The sequence below is a fragment of the Triticum aestivum genome, chromosome 5A (assembly GCF_018294505.1).
Source record: "Triticum aestivum cultivar Chinese Spring chromosome 5A, IWGSC CS RefSeq v2.1, whole genome shotgun sequence".
Classification (NCBI taxonomy): Eukaryota; Viridiplantae; Streptophyta; class Magnoliopsida; order Poales; family Poaceae; genus Triticum; species Triticum aestivum.
This window is the reverse complement of record NC_057806.1, coordinates 445,285,215-445,292,785: the sequence shown is the minus strand read 5'-3', so window position 1 is coordinate 445,292,785 and position 7,571 is coordinate 445,285,215. Positions and strand designations below refer to the sequence as shown.

Here is a 7,571-nt window from a genome sequence, read left to right as displayed (position 1 = left end):
TTCCCTCCAAAAACAAGACATACACAAGCCAAGTATATCAAAACGGCACATCCATGTTAGCCTTACAGCTCACGGTACAAAGCCAAAAACTGAAAAGTAATGCATTTACTCTACGGAGAAGTGCAGAAAACATTGAGTTCTCCATTTGGTCGTCTCCCGCCAGTTCTTGCACCCCTCTTTTTATTTTCTTCATTGACATAGTAGTTGAGGCATTTGTCTTGCTCATATGACCATGCACATCATCCATACCTCATACTTCTAGGTGATGCTTTGTAGCTGAACAAAAATGCACAAATTCTTCACACTGAATTTAGAAAGACACGCCAGACTCAGAAGCTACATAAAAAAATAAAGTGGCCCATGCAGGTCTCGAACCTGCGACCTTCGCGTTATTAGCACGACGCTCTAACCAGCTGAGCTAATAGGCCTCGATGCTTTTCGTATTCGAACAAGTCTACTAGTCAGCAGCGTTCACAATGATAAACTGACAGCGGATTGAAGAAAAGAACATGTGTGTGCGGTGCAAGCTTTTCAGAGCAGGAAGGAAGGAGTTGCTGCTGTGAAAGTGTGAAGAGAATGGTAACTAATACCTTGGCTTACCTGTTTTGCTACTGCTTTCTGCTCACACACTTTGTGTGAAACCCCCAACCCAACACGTACGATATGACATCTTCGCTCCAGCATGAGGAAACGAGGCAAACACGTAGCCAGAAATGACTTGCCAGCGCGACGAACCACTCCGACGACCGAGCTCAACGAAACGAAACGCTGGCAATTCATCCTTGGCTACATGTACAGCTAGCGCAGCAGCTAACCTCCTCCCCACATGCAAGAGCTAAAAGATGATACCACTCCACATGCGAGCGGCAAAGTGAAGCCACATGCGAGAGCTAAAAGATGATACAACTCCGGCCGACCTCGTGGTTGGAGAAGACAGCGAGCTAGCGTATGTATCGATCGACCGTGGAAGCGGAGCACCGCCGGCGGGGTTCTTATAGGGGCATGCAGGGGCAGCCCCGGCTGCCTTGGCGTTTGAAGCTCGCTAGCGGGCAGCGGCAGGCCGGCCGGTACGTGGTAATACTCGTACGTACGTAGAGTTGATCGTGTGATGGCATGGTCTGCGATTGGACATGCATGGGGGGCGCAGCTCGTACGTCGGTACGTGGGAGCACGCCGCTCCATCACCGGCGTGCTACGGCCCCTAGGCGCGTACGCTTCCTTTTTGCTCGTCGCACAACAGTCTCTCCGTCCTACTTGTCTGCGCGTGTGCGCTCCATCTTGGCTGCTGCGAGCTAAATTTAAATTTACGCGGGGACGGGTACGAACGGAGGTAGAGGCAGAGGTTACTGTTGTCAGCAATGGCGCGGTACGCTACGTACGCCCTGCATGCTGTTCGGCGGTAAGCTGCTGGAAAGTGGCGACTAATCAAAGTGGACATGAGAGTGGGATCACGCGAGAGCCGAGGCACGACGCACGTACGTACGTACCCGGAGTCGAGAGAGAGTGGGACTGAGAGACAAGGTTCAATGGCCCTGTTTGGATACTCTAATTCAGTTAGAGGTTAGAGTTAGATTCTAACCCTGAACTAACCCTGAACTAACTCTAACCAAAGAGGTGTTTGGATGGCAGGGTTAGATGGAGCACGGATACGGCGAGGCGCCTTCACGGGCAGTGCGAGAGGGAGGGAGGGAGAGGACGAGAAGTTTCGAGGAAGTGGGGAAGGATATGTTGCAGGAAGAGCGAGAGAAAAATGTGTTTTCTAATGGCCCCGGAAAGAACTAACCCGAATAAGCACTTCTTGGGTGGGTTAGATTTTTTGGATGAGTTAGATGCATCTAACCCAAACTAACCCTCCTGTTTGGATACTTTTGGGTTAGTTGAGTCCAAACTAACCCAAACTAACTCTAACCCATGAATCCAAACAAGGCCAATGTGGATCTCGAGATAAAAGCCGAGGAAAGGGGGGCATTGTCCACTGCCCAGTCAAAGGTCTGGCTCTGGCTCAGGACCAGGACACGCGCGCACAGCCCGTTTCTGTGGCCGCGCCGCCCGCGCACTGAGTGCCAGCACGGCGGTTCGGCAGCTGGTTGTTGTTTCATGGATTGGACACAGTATAGATGCAACCGGGAGAGGAGACAGTTCAAGGCGAGCCAACTCTGAATCTGTGATGCGTTGGACGATCTTATATGGGACGGAGTAGTTAGGCTAATTTGGAGAGGAATATCATTTCTCCGTAATATGGATGAATTGTTAGTAAAAGAAAAAGATGATGTGGAAACAAAGATCGATACTCCAGGGCTTAAAGATGAAGATGGATTGTTACTAGAAAAAAGACTTTCGCCACGCTTTATATATAATAATGACCATCAATCAAACAAACAGATACAAACACATGCAATCACCACACACAGCACATACCCAAGGCTAGATACAAAGGTGTCGGGCACCAACACATCACCTCACACCAACCACCAAGCAAACTACGGACGGACCGAGAAGAACCGTTTGGAATCGATGGAGACCTCCACCATGAACGCCACCGGGGGGAAGTGAGCCGGACCACGACGGAGCAAAGACTCTAAGACGATGCCTTCAAGAAGGGCACGACAAGTGAGTGCTGCCACCGTCCGATCCCGAAGATCAAGTTTTCACCCGGAGCATCACGAATGTAGTGAGAACAACCGTGATGGGGCCTTCAAGAAGGAAACGATGTCTGCGGCGGCCGCCGCCGGCCAGGTAAATTACCGGGTAAGTAATGCACCCAGCGCTCACACCCCTCCGCCGCACTCAAGCAACGCCGACCACCAACAAGCACGCTCCGCCCACGAACACCGTGACTCCCACCGCCAGGGCCACTACGCTACATCCAGACACGACCGAGACCAACCAAAGGCATCGACTTTGGTCCGAAAGGTAACCCCCAACCGACGGAGCAGCAGCAGACACCCTACCTCGAACGTCACCGGAACTGCATCAACACGCACTCGGACGGATAAAGGGGGAGGAGGGGAGCGGGAGCATCCACGGCCGGCTCACCCATGACCCATGTGCTGGCGACGGGTGGCCCGACCACGTCGGCGCCTCCCATCCCTTTAGCCAACCTCCCCATTGGACACCCATGTGTTGCCCCACCACGACAACCGACGCATATCCACGCAAGGCCACCAACGATCGCCCATCTACCAGCAAGGAAGACCAAATTGACCACCTCCATCAGCAAAGAGTGTTCACCAAGGAATCATCCCTTGCCGCCCGCCGCCACCCAGCCATCGGAACCGACTAGAGTTGACCAGCACGCCCGCCATATCCACCACTGTTGTGCCACCTGAGGGAGTCCTAGATTACGGGGTCCTCGGGCGTCCGGGCTATGCAACTTGGGCCGGACTAATGGGACGTGAAGCTACAAGATAGAAGGCTTTCCCCCGTGTCCGGATGGGACTCTCCTTTGCGTGGAAGACAAGCTTGGCGTGCGGATATGAATATTCTTTTCTCTGTAAACCGACTCTGTACAACCCTAGCCCCCTCTGGTGTCTATATAAACCAGAGGGTTTAGTCCGTAGAGACAATCATAATCATACAAGCTAGACAATTAGGGTTTAGCCATGATGATCTCGTGGTAAATCAACTCTTGTAACCCCTATATTCATCAAAGCCAATAAAGCAGGACGTAGGGTATTACCTCCATCAAGAGGGCCCTAACCTGTGTAAACATTGTGCCCCTGTCTCCTGTTACCATCAATCCTTAGAGGCACAGTTCGGGACCCCCTACCCGAGATCTGCCAGTTTTGACACCGACATTGGTGCTTTCATTGAGAGTTCCTCTGTAGCGTCAACTGAAGGACCGATGGCTCACCTTGTCATCAATGACAGTATCACTTCCGAAGGAGCCCTAATTCCAGGGCAAACCCTCCGGCTCGGCGACTTCATTGTGGGTGCCCGTACGGCCATTAAGCCAAAGGCAACCCCCCAAGTCACCGAAAATCCCCTTCGCATCAGCCCCAAATATTCCGACCAGATGGACCCGACAGACCTGTCGTCTTTGAACGAACTACTAGATCGCATTGCCGCCCTGGGAGTTGATACGTCTCCAACGTATCTATAATTTTTGATTGTTCCATGCTATTATATTATCTATTTTGGATGTTAATGGGCTTATTTATACACTTTTATATTATTTTTGGGACTAACCTACTAACCCAAGGCCCAGTGCAAATTGCTGTTTTTTGCCTATTTCAGTGTTTCGCAGAAAAGGAATATCAAACGGAATCCAAATGGAATGAAACCTTCGGGAGAGTTATTTTTTGAACAAACGTGATCCAGGGGACTTGGAGTAGACGTCAAGAAATCACCGAGGAGGCCACGAGGCAGGGAGGCGCGCCCTCACCCTCGTGGGCCCCTCGTAGCTCCACCGACCTACTTCTTCCTCCTATATATCCATATACCTTGAAAACATCCAGGAGCACCACGAAACCTTATTTCCACCGCTGCAACCTTCTGTACCCAAGAGATCCCATCTTGGGGCCTTTTTCGGAGCTCCGCCGGAGGGGGAATAGATCACGGAGGGATTCTACATCAACACCATAGCCTCTCCGAGGATGTGTGAGTAGTTCACCTCAGACCTTCGGGTCCATAGTTATTAGCTAGATGGCTTCTTCTCTCTCTTTGGATGTTAATACACAGTTCTCCTTGATCTTCTTGGAGATCTATTCGATGTAACTCTGTTTGCGGTGTGTTTGTCGAGATCCGATGAATTGTGGGTTTATGTTCAAGATTATCTATGAACAATATTTGATTCTTCTCTGAATTCTTATATGTATGATTTAATTATCTTTGCAAGTCTCTTCGAATTATCAGTTTGGTTTGGCCTACTAGATTGATCTTTCTTGCAATGGGAGAAGTGCTTAGCTTTGGGTTCAATCTTGCGGTGTCCTTTCCCAGTGACAGCAGGGGCAGCAAGACACGTATTGTATTGTTGCCATCAAGGATAAAAGGATGGGGTTTATATCATATTGCTTGAGTTTATCCCTCTACATCATGTCATCTTGCTTAATGCGTTACTCTGTTCTTATGAACTTAATACTCTAGATGCATACTGGATAGCGGTCGATGTGTGGAGTAATAGTAGTAGATGCAGAATCGTTTCGGTCTACTTGTCGCGGACGTGATGTCTATATACATGATCATGCCTAGATATTCTCATAATTATGCACTTTTCTATCAATTGCTCGACAGTAATTTGTTCACCCACCCTAATACTTATGCTATCTTGAGAGAAGCCACTAGTGAAACATATGGCCCCCGGGTCTATCTTTTATCATATAAGTTTCCAATCTATTTTATTTCGCAATCTTTACTTTCAATCTATATCATAAAAATACCAAAAATATTTATCTTATTATTATTATCTCTATCAGATCTCACTCTCATAAGTGATCGTGAAGGGATTGACAACCCCTTTATCACGTTGGTTGCGAGGTTCTTATTTGTTTGTGTAGGTACAAGGGACTTGCGTGTAGTCTCCTATTGGATTGATACCTTGGTTCACAAAAACTGAGGGAAATACTTATGCTACTTTACTGCATCACCATTTCCTCTTCAAGGAAAAACCAACGCAGTGCTCAAGAGGTAGCAAGAAGGATTTCTGGCGCCGTTGCCGGGGAGATCTACCACAAGTCAAGACATACCAAGTACCCATCACAAACTCTTATCCCTCGCATTACATTATTTGGCATTTGCCTCTTGTTTTCCTCTCCCCCACTTCACCCTTGCCGTTTTATTCGCCCTCTCTTTCCGTTCGTCTTTTTTCGCTTGTTCCTTGTATTCCGTGTGCCGTCATGGCCAGTCCTTTATCTACTCCTTTGTCTCTCGAGAATGAAGTTCTTAATTTTAAACAAATGGAGGGAGAAAATCTAAAAGATGCTTGGTACAGAATTTGCAATGCTCAAAATAGATCTACTAGGAAGCAATCTACTTCCGTCCTTCTTCGCAATTTTTATGTAGGCATCACCCCTTGGAATAGATATATTCTTGACACCATTATCGGAGGGAATTTCTTGGGTAGCCATACTTTTGATTCTTATAATGCTATGTTAGATTTGTTTGGCCCACCACCTCTTTTGGTTAATGGAACTATTTTAACTTTGGAACATGTTATGCAAAGGCTGGAAATTATTGAAAATAAAGTTGCCACTATAGAATTGATTGAAAATTTGGATAGAAAGATCCACAACCAAATTATCCAATACAGATCTAAGGTAGGAGTTGCTCTTAAATTTTTTAAAGAAAAGGAACCCATAGTTAACGAAAAGATAGATCAAGATTCCACAAGAATTGATAAAATTGAGGATATTATTACCAACTTAGGGTCTGCCTTTTCTTTCATGAAAAATACTCCAAAACCTTCTAATGCTAAATTTGCCAAATTGATGTACGTTCCTAAAAGTAAGGGTGAAACTTCTAGTAAGGGAAATGTGGATCTCAAATCCATAAGTGTTCACCCCAACTTTCTCGCTATCATTAAGGAACCTCTTGCTACAAATGATTTTCTTGATTTCTTGCCTAGGAGTTTGATAGTTAATAAAAAGAAGTAAACTCCTAAGGGTTATAAGTATTCTATTGAAGAATTGCATACCAAAGATGATAATACCTAGATCTATTCTTGCTTTTATGCCTAGCTAGGGGCGTTAAACGATAGCGCTTGTTGGGAGGCAACCCAATTTTATTTATTGTTTCTTGATTTTTGGTTCTGTTTAGTAATAAATAATTCATCTAGCCTCTGTTTTGATGTGGTTTTATGCTTTTAATTAGTGTTTGTGCCAAGCAGAAGCTTTGGGAAGACTTGGGGAAAGTCTTTGCGATCTTGCTGTAAAAAACAGAAACTTTAGCGCTCACGAGATTTGCTGCCATTTTTTACTGGAGAGTGAGATTAGGTTGATTATTTTTGACGATGATTAATAGATAAATTCCTCACGTCCAGAAATTTATTTTAGAATTTTTGGGGTTACAGAAATATTCGAAACCTACAGATTACTACAGGCTGTTTTGTTTTTGACAGATTCTGTTTTTCACGTGTTGTTTGCTTATTTTGATGAATCTATGGCTAGTATTGGAGGTTATGAACCATAGAGAAGTTGGAATACAGTAGGTTTAACACCAAAATAAATAAAGAATGAGTTCATTACAGTACCTTAAGTGGTGGTTTGTTTTTTTATACTAACAGAGCTCATGAGATTTTCTCTTTAAGTTTTGTGTTGTGAAGTTTTCAAGTTTTGGGTAAAGATTTGATGGATTATGGAATAAGGAGTGGCAAGAGCCTAAGCTTGGGGATGCCCAAGGCACCCCAAGGTAAAGACAACCAAAATCCTAAGCTTGGGGATGCCCCGGAAGGCATCCCCTCTTTCGTCTTCTTCCATCGGTAACTTTACTTGAGGCTATATTTTTATTCACCACATGATATGTGTTTTGCTTGGAGCATCTTGTATGATTTGAGTCTTTGCCTTTTAGTTTACCACAATCATCCTTGCTGTACACACCTTTTGGGAGAGACACACATGAATTGGAATTTATTAGAA

The 7,571-nt window shown here is 45.9% G+C and overlaps 1 non-coding gene across 1 annotated transcript; it reads right to left on the bottom strand.

Moving 5' to 3' along the window:
- Positions 1-354: 354 nt before the first annotated feature.
- Positions 355-428, bottom strand: TRNAI-AAU (transfer RNA isoleucine (anticodon AAU)). The gene has a single exon. It is a non-coding gene; the product is annotated as a tRNA-Ile (tRNA).
- Positions 429-7,571: the final 7,143 nt, after the last annotated feature.